At 44.9% G+C, this 15,763-nt stretch overlaps 2 non-coding genes across 2 annotated transcripts; one reads left to right on the top strand and one right to left on the bottom strand.

The window, feature by feature from the left end:
- Positions 1 to 4,163: 4,163 nt before the first annotated feature.
- TRNAR-UCG (transfer RNA arginine (anticodon UCG)) lies at positions 4,164 to 4,236 on the bottom strand. Its single transcript has one exon. It is a non-coding gene; the product is annotated as a tRNA-Arg (tRNA).
- Positions 4,237 to 4,923: 687 nt separating this feature from the next.
- Positions 4,924 to 4,995, top strand: TRNAE-UUC (transfer RNA glutamic acid (anticodon UUC)). Its single transcript has one exon. It is a non-coding gene; the product is annotated as a tRNA-Glu (tRNA).
- Positions 4,996 to 15,763: the final 10,768 nt, after the last annotated feature.

Below are 15,763 nucleotides of genomic sequence, written 5' to 3'. Positions count from 1 at the left end.
CCCCCTAGAATATCTGCTATACCCTGCAGAAAATCTGTTACTACCACAAGTGGCTACAAAGCTATTATCTGATTTCGGAGCGTAATGAGTCTCCTGTAGTAGCGCCACCTGTATCTTGTGTCTGGGTAAATAGGCAAGTACTTATCGCCCCTTGCGCGGATTGGACAACCCCCTGACGTACCACGTTATGCAACGTAATTCAAGGCCCCTGGACCGCCCTTCCTTTGACATTACCGTAGGTGCAATGTGATAAAATGATTGCAGTCAAATAGCTAACCATTGCCATGTTCCAAGGCCTGGGCGCAAAAAAACCCATCATTAGCCAAAGAACCCAGCCCCCCCACCCACATCGGATAACCACCCAACCTGTATCCGGTGAATCCCAACATAGTGTACCTAAATAGGATTAAAGAACAAGAAAAACAATCCCCATACCTATTGTGAATAAGAGGAGATCTCCAAGGGGGGCAACAACGCCCCAAGCATACCACGATTATAATAATAAGTCTACATCATTTATATGAAGCTGAGCTCAGAAAGATATCGATATGTAAGCATGTCTTTTTTTTTAAGTGAATGATAGAGCTAAAAGGGGGGAAACAAGAAGAAAGAACTCCCACACCAATGGGGAGAGAGGGAGAGCACTCCAGCGTTGAAATCTGCAAAGAACCCTGAGAGGGCATCAGTGTCCGAGCCTCTCCGAGAGTGCTATATGCACCAGTACAGTGAGTTCATGCTCCCAGTGACCAGGGTTCTACTTTGCAGGGAAAGCCGCTCTGTCCGATTTATGTCGTTTCAAGAAGTCAGCTGCCTCCGCCGGTGTGTCAAAGATAGTAGTTTTACCGTTGAGTTGCACACCGAGGCGTGCCGGGTACAACATGGAATAGCGCATATTCTCGTTACGCAGCGTCTTTTTTAGGTCTCGCCTGAGACACCGCTTTAGAGCTGCTCTCGCGAGAGCTTTTGTTAAAGGGGGATCTGGAAGTGCAAACGAGTGCTTTTCAGGCCTCCAAATACAGTGCATGTGCGCCGGGCGCGCGCACTATTTGGCAGCCTGAAAAGCACTGCGTGATCACTTTCACTCACGGCCGCTTTGATGTCCTCAGTGAGCCATGCGGCCACTGAGGACATCAAAGCGGCTGTGAAAGTGCACACCATTTGCCACCCCCTTCCTGCTTGCTGAAAAGCTTTAAAGTGTGCGTGTCTTTTTCTTCAATAAATAAAACTATTTGTGCTCACTGTACTTCTAGCCTTTTCACTCTCAGCCATAAAAACAGCGGACGGGGACTTGCAGTTTGTGCATTTACTGGCACCAGCGCCGAAAGGGTGCAGGACATTCTCTTTCTAGGAAATGGGGGCAGATCCTTCATATCGGTGCTTCTCTCTTTGTCAGCCTCCATGCGCTGGTGATAACGCCTTGCAAGTTACAAAATGTCTTCTATGTGACTCAAGCACTTTTGTTACAATCGTAGCACCATCGTAAACTAAAGCGAGGGTGCCGTGATTGCTCAAAAAGTAAAAAAATAGAAACACATTTTTTTCCTACTTCTTTACATTTTAAGCAATTGCGGAACCTGTGATTTAGCTTCCGATGTTCACAGCTAAAGCCGGAGTGCCACAAAAGAACAAAGCTGTTAGCTGCCGGCATGAGCCCAGAGTCACCAGGTTGAGTTAACAAATGAGCAGTGAAGGAGGGCAAAAGCCTGCGCCATTCAGCAAATTAGCATTACCCGCTGGCAACAGACCCCTATGCTGCGCTTCTAAACATACTCAAAAGTCACTTCCTCGTCTTTGTAACCCATTTAGAAATTACGGCTCTTCAACGTACACGGGTTGCGTAAATAATAACATGTACAGAACTCAATTCCGTCACTAACACGCCTACCCTTGTTCCCTTGAAGTTTACCCATAGTGACCACACCGTCATCCGCTCCACTCAACACGTATGCACAGACATCACCCAATGATTACACTGACACATTAGTTATGGGTGAAGAACTGCTGCAGGTTTATTTCATACAACATAAGTATGACGATAGAGTGGGTTATCTTACGGGCGATCCAGGGCAAGCAGCCCCTCGCTGCTCCGCCCGCCTTGCGAGCCAGCACGCACGGTGGGTCGATGCCCGGCAGTGCAGCACATTTTTCAGATCCTCCTTTGGATTACGTGATCTGTCTAATACTCCCGCCCCTTTTAACGGGGGCGGAGCGTGTTATGGCACACCCCCGGTTGGTCAGGCCCCCCAACCGCCCGAAGGACTAACGGGGCGCCGTCGTGGTCTTCCCAGAACCTCCTTCGGCTCCCGGACCTTGGCTCGGGCACCCTTACTGTGCCGGACAGGGGTACCCTTACTGTACCGACTGTCGCAGAGGTACCCTTACTGTACCCTTCTGCCTCCAGATCGCCCTTTAACTCTGCCACAGCTCTGGGGAGGCCCCCGTCACTGCCAGAGCCCCCCCTTCCTCACTTCGCTGTTATAGGTGCCCTGCCCGTGCGAGCTAGCTTTAGTGGGCTAAATTATGGGTCCTGTTCTGTAACCCGTAAATAACAGCAATAATTTGCAACTTTACTCAGAAGACTGCATTGGCAGCGTGACTTGTTCTGGGAGTTTTATTAATCGCCGTTTGATGAGGCTGCAGAGTGTCAGTCCCGCAAACCCATCAGGCAGGTTAAACAGCCTGACAAAAGCAAAGGGTGATGGGCGGTCACCTCACGCTTGACAGCGGCACTAGGAATCTTCAACCCATCACACTGCTCACCAGGCGCACAACACCCAGGCTCCAGCCCCACCCCCATCGTGCATGTCCGCCTGGGCTGAGACAGCTTCACGGGACGGCGACCGTCTAATTGCAGCCGCATCCGAGTGCTTCACAGGTCTTTAAAAGAACACTACGTGTTAATGAGGCTTTTTTGTGTTTTCACCTCTTCTTAGAGCCACTCTGCCTCTGAAGAATTAGCCCCCCCACCCGAAATCTTTTTCAGCCTCCCCCCCCCCCGATATTTGGCCCTAGTTGCCCGCCTGCTGCGCACCAAATAGCAGAGAAAGAAGAAAGTAAAACAATTATACGGAAAAAAAACCTGACGCGGACATATTCCCAAAACTGCAGACAAAAATGTTGATTTTAGCTCGGCATCTTTGGTTTCCTGGAAGTGGAAACGTTTCCAAGGCAATAACAAGCATTGGCATAGCCAATAGGTCTCGCCTTTGGAACCTTATAAGTGTTTGGCCATGCAACAGTTATAGGATATTGTGCTGCATAACTAAATACTTATAAGGTCCCAAAAGCGAGACCTATTGGCTTTGCCAATGCTTGTTATATCTTGAAGCTTGCGCCGGGCCTCCTGCACCAGTGCCGTGAAGTCTGGGTCTAGAGAAAGAGTCATTCCTTGGTACTGCAGATTTTCCACTTCCCTAGCCTTTCTCAACGCGACATCTCCATCATGATAATTCAGCAGGCGCGCGATGATAAGACGAGGGGGAGCGCCAGGAGCAGATCTGGGGGCCAGGGACCGATGAGTCCGCTCCACCGCAAACGGAGTTGAGAAACAATCTCTGCCAAAGGTGTCTCCCAATGAACGTTCAACATAGGTTTCCATGGGGCCAGTACTGTTGGACTCGGCCACCCCCGCTATGCGCAGATTGTTTCAACGCCTCTGGGCAGTGATTTAGTGAGGGACTCTGCAGTGATTTAGTGAGGGACGCTGCAGTGCTTTGGTGAGGGACACGGTGCTGTGCTTTAGTGAGGGACTCTGCAGTGCTTTGGTGAGGGACTCTGCAGTGCTTTAGTGAGGGACTCTGCAGTGCTTTAGTGAGGGACACTGCAGTGCTTTAGTGAGGGACGCTGTGCAGTGCTGTAGAGAGGGACGCTGTGCAGTGCTGTAGAGAGGGACGCTGTACAATGCTTTAGTGAGGGACACTGTGCTGTGATTAAGTGAGAGACACTGTGCAGTGATTTAGTGAGAGACACTGTGCGTGTTGTGAAAAAGAGTCACAATTTAGGAATTTGCAGAAAGTATATTTATTAAGCGAGGTTTTGTGGGCATTTATTAGAATCACCACCTCCTTGGTAGCATCCTGCATAGATTTAAAAACAAAAACATTTAAATGTGCGCAGGATTGTAGATTTGATAAAATGTCCTTTCAGTAGTAGGTAAAAGAGCCCGACCACGAAGGGACTCGAACCCTCAATCTTCTGATTCGAAGTCAGACGCCTTATCCATTAGGCCACGCGGTCAATATGGTGAAACGCCGCAAGTGCTGCTCGCGGCTGCTGGGAGCATCCGTGGCCCGTGGTAACTGTCCACGGAGTACGGAGAGAGGACTCTCCGGGCGCTGCACCTTCTACTCACAAGTACTTGTGTACAGGCGCTATGTGTGTCCGCTCCACACCGGTGCGTACTGTCCCCCGCTCCTAGAGGATCAGAGGTTACGTTTTGATAACCCGTCCTTGTAGTGTGTGTAGTATTTCTGAATGGGGCTCATCCTCGCGTGTGATCAAGATCACAAGGGCAGATTGTTGACTTCCGCTCTCCAGTGTATCCGTTTTGTCTCTATTCTTTTCTTCTAAGTCTGTGTTTTTCTCATTCTTTTCTCTGCCTATCTTATTCTTCTTTTCAGCCTCAGTGGTTTAGGTGCTCGTCGCCTCTGTTTAGATTCCTTCCTCGCTGACCCTCTGTCTTTGCTGTTTCCTTCCTCCGAGGCGCGTGTTCCTGCAGCAGTCTGCGTGTTTTATTCCTGTACAGAGCGGAAATGACCAAGCTGATCCCACACACCCTGACCCAGACCAGCTGAGTTTATCTCTATTCTTTGCTATTTTCTTTATTTAGAAAGTCGTGGTGCATTCAACACTGAGAAACACACTACGAGAGGATACGGTCATTTGCGCTACAAATACTCCGAGCCCAGCTAACACCGACACGCCTCCCATATGGTCTAGCGGTTAGGATTCCTGGTTTTCACCCAGGCGGCCCGGGTTCGACTCCCGGTATGGGAAGATCAATTTTTACTGTTACATTTTTAAGAATACAAAAGGTTTACACACATTTTACTTTATTTTATTTCCACTTCCTTCACTCTGTATGTTTATACCTTCGGCATATTACCCAGAAACCACCGCCTATAAACCTAACTGATCTCCACACCCCTTTCCTGCACTGTTGTAAGTGTAAAAGTGAAGGAGTGTTTCACAAGAGGAGCCGCTGATCACTTCTTCCTCCCAGAAGCGCCTTGAGGTTTGTCTTCTACCCTCCATCACCCATCCAAAGAAGGCACCGCGCAGGCCACGACAAGGGTGAAAAGTCTCTTTTTAGTGGCATGAAAGAAGGGCCCTGTCACGTCTCACACAATAGTATTCACAGAGGGGCCTGGTCTGTGTTTATTGTGATGGTTTGTGGAACCTTCAGACCTCTAAGATATTGGGGGATGTTGATCGCAGCTAAGTGACCCCGAAGATTTACAGGAAATGACGAAAACAATTAACACAAGCAGCAATTCAAGCAGAAAATTATAGATCCGACAAGCGAGGAGAATGTGGGATCAGAAATTGAAAATCAATAATGTATATATACTTATTGCATTTTGGGGGACAGGAAAACTAGAAATGACACAGGTGAAGGTGCACAGGCGATGCCACTAACATAGCGCTCAAGGGGGAACCCATAAGGGTAGCGCTGATGGGTTTCTCCACAGTGCGTGGCTCATCAGGCGGGCAGGGCAGCATAGGTTTATACAGCTGCCTGCCCTTGGATCGCCCGTAAGATAACCCACCATATTGCATACTTTTGTATGAAATAAACCTGCAGCAATATTTTTCCCAAACAAAAGTTGTGTTGTGTATTGATTTATGCATGCATACTCTGTTGTGGTAAGGGTGGGGCCTGGTGCCATAATGGGACTATGACACAGGTGAAGGTGCACAGGCGATGCCACCAATATAGCGCTCAAGGGTGAAGTGAAAAAGGCGCGTAGTATGTTACACATGAAGATGGCGGTAAAATCAAGTATTCTCCACTCTACAAACGTGTCCTCGAGGGTTTGTGGGAGTCCAGGGGCAGTGGGAGAATCCTCTGGGCTTGAACAGCATCGGATGTTCAAGATACTCGTCTTTAAATTGATAACATTCCTCTTGTGGACAGTGTGAGAGGGTAGAAAGTGGTTTTAGAAGAGTGATGGTGTGATGCAACCTTACCCGGCCCAGACTCACGTGTAGTGTGGTAAATAATTTAATTACCGGGACTTAATTTGATACAGAAACATAATAAAATAGCTCAGTAAATAAGAGGCAGAATCCGTGGTATTAGAGGTTCGGAATGGGCTTTATTCCAGTGGTCGATTATAATCGGTTGCTCCAAGTTCCATCACCACGAAGGTTCAGGAAGTGAAGTACATACGTTATTGACAATCAATTACTTTTATACAATAGGCATTTACAGTGAAGCGAATACAAGAGGCGTAACAATTGATAGTGGTGATAATATATTCGTGCGTAGCAAAAATAGGCGTAACTGGGAGTGATTTAAAGAACGTCATCAGATGTGATGTCATAAGAGGGTGGTTACATGAAAGAATTTCGCAATGTCAGCAGAAATACTTGGCAGAAATACGCGCGCAGCAGCATGACGTGTAATTGACGTGTAACTAGGGGGTGAAGGGGACTTGACATTTAGCTCTACATGTGGCGACAGAAGTCTGGAGGGTCAAGTCAACCTAATCCCAAATCATATCTAACATCCTATGTTTAAAGAACTAAGTTATCCAAAAGAGAGGTCTCTTCGAGTAGAATCTTATTCTATACTGACTATACTGACTGTTAGTGCGTGTACAAGCGTCTAAGTGTCTACACTAGATGCGAGGGCGGAAATCTTCCATAGTAATAGGGCTATGAATTACTTGCGTAAAGACAGGGAAGCCGAGCCTTTGCTCAGTAGCTGGAAGAATGTTTACTTAAACTGCTAGACAGGAATGCATCGGGCAGGGAACGGAGCAGATAACTTCGAAGGTGAAATACAGTTTTTGGCAGACAGCAGGCTGATGTCAGGCTTCGTGAGCCGCGCAGAGAATGAGACAAAGTTCATGGTCGCAGATGCAGGCTCAGACTGGAGCTTTCAGAGGCAGAGGGCAAGAAGAGTTTGATGACAGAATCAGGGCCTACTTGCCTGGACTGTAAAATGGCATAAGTGAACCATATAAAGCCGGTGGCCTTTCATACTTAGGAATGGAATATCCGGCCTATTCATGGCGGATCTGACAGAGGACATGTTGACGGTGGACGCACATGTGTTTGCGTCTTTATAACTGGAACTGGAGGGAACATACATGTACTTGTGATTCATACATGAAACCGTTGGGGTCCAAGATAGGGGACATAACTGATCAGAAAAATCCATATTTCCACATTCCCTCCTTGTCCCCTACTTGCCCGTCAAGAGATATCAATCTTCATCAATCCATTGATCTGTTCATATAGCATCATTTGTTCTTCTTTTTTCTTCCGTGATGGATGAAATCCTGGCGGTGGAATACACGATGTGGCAAACAGACCACAGATCGCTGGTCCACATTGTAGACATAGACAGCAACTGAATAGTATGAGAAGGCCAATACCTAGGAAAGATAGGACCTTCCATCCAAAGGTAGATAATACACTCCAAAACCAACCGGACCAAGTCCAGGTGCCTGGATTCTGGTGTATCTGGCTTACAATCTTATGAAGGCGAGTTATGGCTTTATATACAGATGGCGAATTTTCTGGTATGAAAATGCAACAGCTTGATCCGATGACCCTACAAGCTCCGCCCCTATCGGCCAGGATGACGTCAAGGACAAGACGATTTTGAAGCACAACAATCCGCATAGCAGACTGCTCTTCTGTTAAATTGCCTAAGGCGGAAATAGTTTCGTTCACTACTGCTTCAAGGGTCCTAGTTAATCTACGTATCAGCTTACTATTAGTAACGGTACCTATATAGGGAAAGAGACCTTTATTGAAATCTGTGTATTTTTCCCATGCTGTTTCAGTGAAATCGACTATTGGGAGATCTCTCCTTACTCTATTATATACTAAATGAGTATTTCTGTGATAATCAGGAGGAGCTAGAAAAACAGGTGGCAAAAGGAATCCAATATAGCAAGTACCATCCCAATCTAGAGGCAAACGTACATATGCCGTCTGACCACATATGAAATAGGAATGGCGAGAAGCTCTAAATGTAGACTTGCCTTGATCACTAAATTCTACTACAGTGGTGCATCTACTATGGCCCATATGTATGGAACCATTTTTTCTTACACATAGTTCACCCTTTACTGGAAATATTGACATAGCGAGCAAAATTGGAGTAGCTTCTGATTCGACATTTAGGATCATAAGATTAAGCGTAAAATTACCTAATCCATACACTTCATTTTCTAGATCAGTTCCTGTTCTCTGGGGAAGTCCCTCCTTGTTAGGGTGGCAGACTTTAAGCAAAACTAAGTTCAAATTTCCCCATACCCAGTTATCTTGATAAACTGCAGAATTCGAATCTAGAGAATTAATTAAACTAAACCATGCTCCACAGGAGCCGTTGTGTGTGAACGGGTATGGAAAGAGAGGTAGAATTCCTTTATAATTCTGATAGGGAGGGAGTCGGCCACATATCCAACAATTTGTAGCATTGCTAACCTGATGGGAATGATGTAACATACGGATAAACGTGTTATTGCGCAGCGCAAATCTATAAGACAACTCAAGCGGAGGTAATTCACTAAAAGAATGTTCAGCAGTAACATTGTAAACATGTCTAGAAATAGGATAATATATGTGCAACAATATACTTGCAGTAATTATAAAAAGACTTAAGAAAAACAAAATTAATAACGTCACTATGCAATGACTACGCAGTGATTTACAGTACGCCTGTCGTTTCAACATTTTTCGGGTGCTATCTCTATTCAGGTCCAAGGGATACATGTCAGAGACAATTCAACCGCTTCACCTCGGAGAGGACTTAAACAATCAAATTGCTTGACTGATTGGACCTAAGCTTTAGTTTATAATGTTCGGAGTTACTCCTTTCAACAAAAGGAAGTTTTGAGTCAATGGGTGAAGACACACGAGGTGTGGTATTCACATCTGCTGGTAGTCCATGAAATTTCTTGATATGACTTGAATGAATCCAGCCTTTTCTGCCCTCGATCTTCACGGCTGTCCTTGTGGTGAGCAACACCAGCTGAGGCAACTTCCACCTAGGTTCCAGCTGAGTCTTTCGATCAAAGTTCCTCACGAGGACCAAGTCTCCCGGAACTACGTCATGGGGTTTCACCTCAGTGTTGTCAGGAAAAGCTGCAGCTACCTGTGAACGACAAGATTGTAGTGCAGACATCAAGGAAGCCAAGTAATCTGTCAGCATGTTACAGTCAATATCCGTTATTTTGCGTGGTATAGGCGTCCCCCACATATTTGGTGGTCTGCCGAAGATCACTTCATACGGGGATAGCCCTGTTCGAGAGTGTGCTACCATTCTTGTGTAAAAGAGTGCAACTGGTAATGCTACTACCCAGTCGACACCTTTCTCTCTGCATATTTTGGACAATCTTATTTTCAGAGTCTGATTATGTCTTTCTACGAGACCTGCTGCTTCGGGGTGTCGGACACAGTGGAATTTCCACTGATAGCCTAACAAAAGTGAAACGTGTTTCATTAATTCGGATGAGAACGGCTGGCCATTATCTGAGTGAACAACACGTGGTAAACCGTATCGTGGGAAGAATTCTCGAACCAACTGTTTGGCAGTAGTCGGGGCAGTGTAATCTGAAACCGGGTATGTCTCCGTCCAACGGGAAAGAGCACACACAACTACGAGAACATATTTGAATCCTCTACATCGTTCCATCTGGATATAATCCATCTGGAGGACTTCAAAAGGGTGATCAGGAGGCTGAAATCCACCCTGTTCTACGGGAACGCTTTTTCCTGGGTTGAACTGGCAACAGATCATACAGGTACGAACTTTTTGTTTGGCTGCTGCTCGTAAATGTTTATTGAACCAAATGTGTTGAATGCTATCTAGCATAGCTTTTTCTCCTAGATGTGCTGGACTATGTACAGTGTTAATTATAACTTGGACCATTGAATCAGGAAGGAACCACACGGACTTTTCCTTCATCATCCATCCTTGATCGGTTTGGATCCCTCCTAATTCAGTCCATTTCTTTATTTCGTCTGGTGTAGCATGTGTCTGTATGTCAATTACGTCAAGAGTAGGATCTTTAACCGTCATACAATGTGTTGGCGTCGGGACTATTGTCTTTGTCATGTCGGATGTTTGAGTTTGAGCAGTCTGTTTAGCTGTTCTGTCGGCTAGATCATTACCTTGAGAAATGATATCAGTAACTTTCGTATGAGCTTTACATTTCATAATTGATATTGCAGTGGGTAGATGTATTGCCTCTAATAAGGCATGAATGAGGGGTCCGTGCTGAATGTGGGTACCGTGAGAAGTTAAATAACCTCTCTCTCGCCACAGCACGCCGAAGTCATGTACGACTCCGAATGCATAACGTGAATCAGTGTATATGTTAACTTTTTTATTTGTGGCTTGAATACAGGCTTGTGTCAGAGCGATGAGCTCTGCGGCTTGAGCTGACAAGGTATTTATGCAATTTGTTTCAATGATTTCAGTATCTGTTGTGACTGCGTAAGCGGCCACTAATTCCCCTGTACTTGTTCTCATACATGAACTATCTACATACAACGTCAGGTCTGGGTCTGACAACGGGACATCGGTTAAGTCTTGTCTGGGTTTCGTTGTGATTGTAGTAACTTCAATACAGTCATGGGCTAGTGGGTCTGTTCCGATTATAGGTAAAAGTGTGGCAGGATTCAATGTGTTACAACGTCTGATTTCTATATGTGGCTGAAACAGTGTTAGTTCGTACCCTGTAAGTCTTGCTATAGTCAAATGTTGTGTTTGCGTTCGATTCACAAGAACCTCCACTGCATGTGGTACTTGTACTGTCAATGGATGTCCTAACACTATGGCATCGCTTTGTCTGATTGCTAAAGCTGTCGCTGCCACTGATTTCAGACACGCAGGCAAAGCCTGAGCTACGGGATCTAATGTACTAGAAAAATAAGCACATGGTTTGTGTGCTCCTGCTTGTTCCTGTGTGAGTACTGACAAGGCAGTACCTTCTCGTTCTGTAACAAAGAGTGTAAACTGTTTACTGTAACATGGTGTTGCTAAGACAGGTGCTTGACATAAAGCTTTCTTTAAGCTTTCAAAAGCTTGTGTATGTTCCTGAGTCCAAGGGAGAACAGTCGATGTGGCTGCCTCCTGTGTTGTCAACTGAATGAGTGGTTTTGCTAGAAATGCATACTGAGGGATCCACTGTCTACAATATGAAGTGAGGCCTATGAAAGCCCGTACCTCCTTTTGTGTCTTGGGTATTGGCATGTTAGCTATTAACTGAATGCGGTCGGGTGTAAGCTGCCTTCCCTCCTTGGACAGCGAGTGTCCAAGATAAACAACTCGCTGGACACAGAATTGCAGCTTAGAAGGGGACACCTTGTGCCCCTTTTCGGCTAGAAATTGTAAAACTGTCAGTGATGCTTTCTCACATTCGGGTTCGCTTCTAGCGGTGATCAGCAGATCATCGACATATTGAAGCAGAGCAGTGTTAACTGGCATGCGGATACTGTCGAGTTCTCGTTTTAGTGCTTGGCTATAGATGCTGGGGCTTTCTGTAAATCCTTGAGGTGCGCGGGAGAATTTAAAGCTACGTCCATTTAAACTAAATCCGAACAAATATTGGCTTTCCGGATCTATTGGGACGCTGAAAAAAGCATTCTTGAGATCAATTACAGTAAAGAATGTTGCTTCGGAATCAATAGCTGTCAGTAATGATGAGATATCGGGGACCACAGGGAATTGTGGCACAATGCACTTGTTTAATTCGCGCAGATCAATAACCAATCGATATACTGGCGGGGCCTTCGGATCTGTTCGTTTGAGAATCGGAATTATCGGTGAATTACATACATTGGAGTCTGTTTCCACAACCACTCCTTGGGCAATGAGTTCGTCAATGATTTGCAGTAAAGCCACTACAGCATCTGGTGGTAACTTGTATTGTCGCATTCGTGGTAGTACCACTCCTGCCTTTAGTGTGACTCGATATGGTGTAATATTCATGCAACCAACATCAGTAGGGCCTTGTGCCCATAGATGTGTAGGTAAAGTCTGCAATCGGGGATCCATGTCTCTAGACACATAATGACCTTTAAAATCACGTAAAAACAATCTTACTCCTTCCGGAGAACAACATATTATAGCTCCTAGAGCTTTCAGTGTTTTTATTCCTAACAGGTTTTCTGGACATGATTTAGTAAGCAACAAATCTGTAGTTCGGGTCAAAGGTCCTATCGTAAGTGGAAGAGGTTGTGACACTTCATTAACAATAGGTTTTCCTGAAAAACCAAGGGAAATATTCTGTGAGCCTGAGAGGGGTGCCCCTGGAACTTCACTACGTTTTATAGTTGTTCGACTTGCCCCTGTATCGAGTAAAATTTTTCTGTCTTGGCCTAATAATTCACTATGTACATAAGGTCCTTCTTGATCTACAGGGATCTCGATAAGGGGTAAGTCAACTTCCCTCTCTAGGCTTGTTCATGCGTATCGTTGATAATCAGGATAGTCATACTGTGCGGTCTGGTACAGTTGTCTTGTCGTCGTTTGTGTGGCAGCAACAGGCAGCGCTGGTGCAGCAGGCACAAACTGTATAGACTGTGGTGGAGCTGGTATGGACTGCGCATGCTGTGGGGCTCCTTGTTCATTCTGATCCTGTCTAGGTGGCCGTGGTCTTTCTTTTGTATTACCTATGGCGATATTATGTTTCAAAACTGGACAATCGTGTACGTAATGACCTGGCTTTTTACAATAGTTGCATATCCCTTTTATAGGTCCTGTTGAATCACCGGAATGTGTCGTACCCTTTTTATGTCCTTCAGCTGGAACTGTCTGGGAGACTAGCATTTTCATTTTCGTGTCTTTCATGCGTATTTGTTCATGTTCTTGTTCCTCTCTAATTCTATTGTGATGGTACTGTAACATTTGTAACATTTGTGATGGAGTGTTACCTTGCCAGGTACTCTCGAATTTTAATACTCTGTTCTTTACTTGAGGCAAGGCATTTTCTACTAATTTTGTCACAAACAGATGTGGGTATGATTCGCTACTTGCTTTTATGCCACTATTTATACCAAAACATTTTTCAAATCGGGCATAGAAATCACTAGTGTCTTCATCTTGCTTCTGTTTACAGGCTGAAATTGTACCCCAATCTTCCTTTTTCGTAGTCAATAAACGTGGCAGTACCTGTACTAGTAAACCTGGTAGTGCTTTAGTTTTATCCCCAAGTCCTGCTCCTGCAGTTCGGGCCTTTTCTTCTGCTTCTAATGCTGACCATTCTATCTTTTGGTCGCCTACCTCCCACTCTTTTTCCCTGAGTTTTTCATAAATGCCAGCGGGCATTAATACCTTTAATATTGTCATAATGTCGGGATAGGTATACTCTCCCATGAGTAACATGTCTTTAATTTCTCGGTGGAAACTCGCTGGGTCTTTGTCATGACTGGGTACCACTTTCTTCATTTCCAATAATTCTATTTTTGATATGGGCGTATATACAAATACGCGTTTAAACTCATTGTCCTCGCCTTTTATTGGGTGCACTTCTCGTAAGGGATTCTGTCTGTCCATGTAATACGTCGTTCTTTCCTTGATGGGCAATGAGACATGTTCTGAGCATACAAAAAGAATGTACTGCTTTCTTAATTCTAGTATTTCTTTAATTAATTTAGTACCTGAACCTCTCCATCTATTCATGAGTAATTCAGTCAATATGTCAGGTAAGGGACCAGGATCCGAATGCTGACTCTGATATAGTATAAGGAGTTGTTGAATCATATAAATCCCAGCTAAACGCTGTTCATCTGGGGTGAGATTCAAAAATGTGCGTGCTACTGTATCATCACTATACTTCCCGGGACTGTCAACCCAATGGACAGCTGACCTGGCTAATTCTTGTTCATCCATAGAATCGAGAAAATGATAACCCCTTCGTTCTCGGAGTAATTTGTTAGCTGCTTGGAATGAATGCTCGTTAGACCTTATATTTATTATTGGTGTTTGGAAATTCCTGTTATTATCTGGACATATCGGATGTATCGGGTCAATAAGACATCTAGTACTATTACAAGATCTTCCTCTACCTACATAGGCTATGGTGTCTGACTGTCCTGTGGGCAGTCCTAATCCTTCTTCTTCGCTTTGTTCGAACTGGTCTACCGCTAATCTTTCTTCGTGTAGGCGTTCTATTTCTTTACGGATCTTTCGGCACATGGCTATTATACAATTTTGCTTATCATGTCTCCCTTCTGATATATTCTGGCTCCATCTGGTAAGAATTTGCATTGCTACCGGGTCTACCCCCGGTCGGTCTTGATTTCGGATCACACAATTTATAAGGAAACGTAACAGTTCCCCCTGTATCTCCACTTTCTGGTATTCCATAGCTCTGTTAATACATTCAGAATCTCGCCCTGTTTGGACAAAATGGTATATATTATCTAGATGCGCAGTCATTCCTGGTAACTTCCCTAAATACACCGCGGCTCGTCTGATACGTAATGATGCCATGATCATTTCGTCCTCTTTGCCGGGCACAGGGTCATATCTACAATCTACAAGAAGTTCCTTAAGCGTACGGGCATTTATGAGTTTGGGGGTACGTGAATGTGCTGACTCTTGAAAAGTAAGTTTATTTATTCTAGGTGGCGTAGAAAAGATATTGGTAGCACCTCCGGTAGCCCCGTCTGGGGTATCGGGTGTGAAAGGATTCGTTGAACGTGATACAGCAACTATAGGTGTGGATACAGCTATAGAAGTAGCTGTAGGAACAGATGCAGAAACAGATGTGCTTGCCGGAACTTGTGTCAGAACTTGTTGCTGTAGGGATACGGGTACTGGATCTTGGCGTTGAACCTCCCTGGCAGGCGGTCTATGTGGGGCGGGATTAGCATACTCGGGAGCTGCGTCATCTAAATATGAGGAAAGAAAAACATCTTCTGCGGTTCTAGGATGCCCCTTAGGATGTACCTTTATTGGAAATAATGGGGTTGGCAAGTCTTTTGGTATCTCTGGAGTAGCCTTAGGTAATCCTTCGGCCAGAAGGGGATACATACCATTCATAAGGGCATTTCTTTGTCTGTCTACTTGTTCTGATTTCACTCGTGTACCTTCTTCAATCAATATATTCTCTCGGATTTTATTTGAATTCTCTCTATTTCTCTCTTCCTGTCGGAGTGCTTTTTCTGTACGTCTATGAGATTCTTTACGCCATAACTCAATGGCGTCCTTCTGTGACTGTCTGACTTTCCTTTTCCATAACTCTTCTTCTACTTTCATGATGCACTCTGCATCCCAGGTCCCCGCTGCGGGCCACCTCTGACTTTCTGGTAATTCCTTGGTGTAGTCTACCCATAAATCAAGAAATAATATAGCGTCTAAGCCATGTTTATGATACATGAAGTACCCTGGAGTGTCCCTAGGAGGAATAGGAACGGCTTCTTCGAGTACCCCTTTTCTTGTTGTGATCTGTCTTAATTTCGAAAAGAGCGGCATATTGAAAACTGATCTGATACTTGATTTTGAACAAACTTAATACATTAAACATGAACAGTCATTCACACCACAATATGCAGAACGTTATTAAAACATTTA

Source organism: Triturus cristatus, chromosome 4_1, assembly GCF_964204655.1.
Source record: "Triturus cristatus chromosome 4_1, aTriCri1.1, whole genome shotgun sequence".
Taxonomy (NCBI): Eukaryota; Metazoa; Chordata; class Amphibia; order Caudata; family Salamandridae; genus Triturus; species Triturus cristatus.
Note: the sequence above shows the minus strand (reverse complement) of the source record. Positions and strands in the feature narration are given on the sequence as shown.